This window comes from Neolamprologus brichardi, unplaced genomic scaffold, assembly GCF_056152115.1.
Source record: "Neolamprologus brichardi isolate AB-2024 unplaced genomic scaffold, ASM5615211v1 NODE_ptg000088l+_length_226045_cov_1, whole genome shotgun sequence".
Taxonomy (NCBI): Eukaryota; Metazoa; Chordata; class Actinopteri; order Cichliformes; family Cichlidae; genus Neolamprologus; species Neolamprologus brichardi.
In genome coordinates this window covers 25,001-27,500 of record NW_028270066.1, presented here as the reverse complement: position 1 = coordinate 27,500, position 2,500 = coordinate 25,001, and positions in this window count along the sequence as shown.

Sequence of the window (2,500 nt, the reverse complement as noted above, 5' to 3'; positions counted from 1 at the left end):
CACTGGCCCTGCTTAAATTCTCTCTCCATTTGGCCGAGGCAGTGAGTCGGCCTCCTCTCTCCTCTACGGTCGAAAAAGATGTGCTGCTGGGGCACTGGCCCTGCTTAAATTCTCTCTCCATTTGGCCGAGGCAGTGAGTCGGCCTCCTCTCTCCTCTACGGTCGAAAAAGATGTGCTGCTGGAGCACTGGCCCTGCTTGATGTGCTCTCTCCATTTGGCCGAGGCAGTGAGTCGGCCTCCTCTCTCCTCTACGGTCGAAAAAGATGTGCTGCTGGAGCACTGGCCCTGCTGATGTGTTCTCTCCATTTGGCCGAGGCAGTGAGTCGGCCTCCTCTCTCCTTTACGGTCGAAAAAGATGTGCTGCTGGTGAACTGGCCATTGCAGCTACTCACATTGAGCATGGCCCTTGCCCTCCAGCAGGCCCCGCGGACCCACATACTCCTCTGCTCTACTCCCACACTAGCTTCTTCTCCTGCAGTTACCCTCCACCACATATCCAGCATGGCCCTTGACCTCCAGCAGGCCCCGCGGACCCACACTTAAGCCCCCCCCCCACTAACAAAGCAAAACACCACTGGCAAAATCCTCGTGCCCCTGGTACTCCAGAAAGTAAATTGAAACGTGCCCCTGGTACACTGAGCAGAAACACTTTGCCCCACACACATACACACTCCTGGTGCCTATGGTACGACAACTTTTCTCCGTGCCCCTGGTACACTGAGCAGAAACACTTTGCCCCACACACATACACACTCCTGGTGCCTATGGTACGACAACTTTTCTCCGTGCCCCTGGTACACTGAGCAGAAACACTTTGCCCCACACACAGACACACTCCTGGTGCCTATGGTAGGACAACTTTTCTCCGTGCCCCTGGTACACTGCGCAGAAACACTTTGACACACACACACACATACACACACACTCGTCGTGCCTATGGTACGACAACTTTTCTCCGTGCCCCTGGTACACTGTGCAGGAACACTAAGCCACAGACACACACACTCGTCGTGCCTATGGTACGACAGCTTTTCTCCGTGCCCCTGGTACACTGAGCAGAACAACTTTGCCACACACACACTCTTCGTGCCTATGGTACGACAGCTTTTCTCCGTGCCCCTGGTACACTGAGCAGAAACACTTTGCAAAACACACACTCCTGGTGCCTATGGTACGACAGCTTTTCTCCGTGCCCCTGGTACACTGAGCAAAACAACTTTGCCACACACACACACACACACACACACACACACTCCTGGAGCCTATGGTACGACAACTTTTCTCCGTGCCCCTGGTACACTGCGCAGAAACACTTTGCCACACACACACACACACACACACACACACACACACACTCTCCTGGTGCCTATGGTACGGCAACTTTTCTCCGTGCCCCTGGTTCACTGCGCAGAAACACTTTGCCACATACACACACTCTCCTGGTGCCTATGGTACGACAACTTTTCTCCGTGCCCCTGGTACACTGAGCAGAAACACTTTGCCCCACACACATACACACTCCTGGTGCCTATGGTACGACAACTCTTGTTCGTGCCCCTGGTACACTGACCAGAAACACTTTGCCACCTCCGCTGTACGCACCCTCCTCCCTAGCTAATTTGCAATCTCCCCCACCTCCAGGGGGACCACCATGACAACTCCCTGACTCCCTTACGGCTGAACAAGATGCATGCTTCTCCACTGGCCCTGCTGAAATTCCCTCTCCATTTGGCCGAGGCAGTGAGTCGGCCTCCTTTCTCCTTTACGGTCGAAAAAGATGTGCTGCTGGCGCACTGGCCCTGCTGAAATTCCCTCTCCATTTGGCCGAGGCGGTGAGTCGGCCTCCTGTCTCCTTTACGGTCGAAAAAGATGTGCTGCTGGTGCACTGGACATGCTGAAACTCCCTCTCCATTTGGCCGAGGCAGTGAGTCGGAACTCCTGTCTCCCTTACGGTCGAAAAAGATGTGCTGCTGGTGCACTGGCCCTGCTGAACTACTCACATCGAGCATGGACCTTGCCCTCCAGCAGGCCCCAGGGACCTACATCACACCTTGCTCTTGTCTCCCTTACAGCTGAAAAAGATCCATGCTTGTGCACTGGCCCTGCCTAAATTCCCTCTCCATTTGGCCGAGGCAGTGAGTCGGCCTCCTGTCTCCTTTATGGTCGAAAAAGATGTGCTCCTGGCGCACTGGCCCTGCTGCTACTCACATCGAACATGGACCTGGACCTCAAGAAGGCCCCAGCGACCCGAATGCTCCCCTGCTCTTGTCCCCCAGTACCTTTCCTTCTCCTGCAGTTACCCTTCCACCGCATATCCAGCATGGCTCTTGACCTCCTGCGGGCCCCGGGGACCCACATTCTCCCCTGCTCTAGTCCCCCACTAGCTCGCCTTTCTTGCAGTTACGCTCCACCACATATCCAGCATGGACCTTGACCTCCAGCAGGCCCCAGGGACCCACACTTAAGCCCCCTCCCACTAACAAAGCAAAACACCACTGGC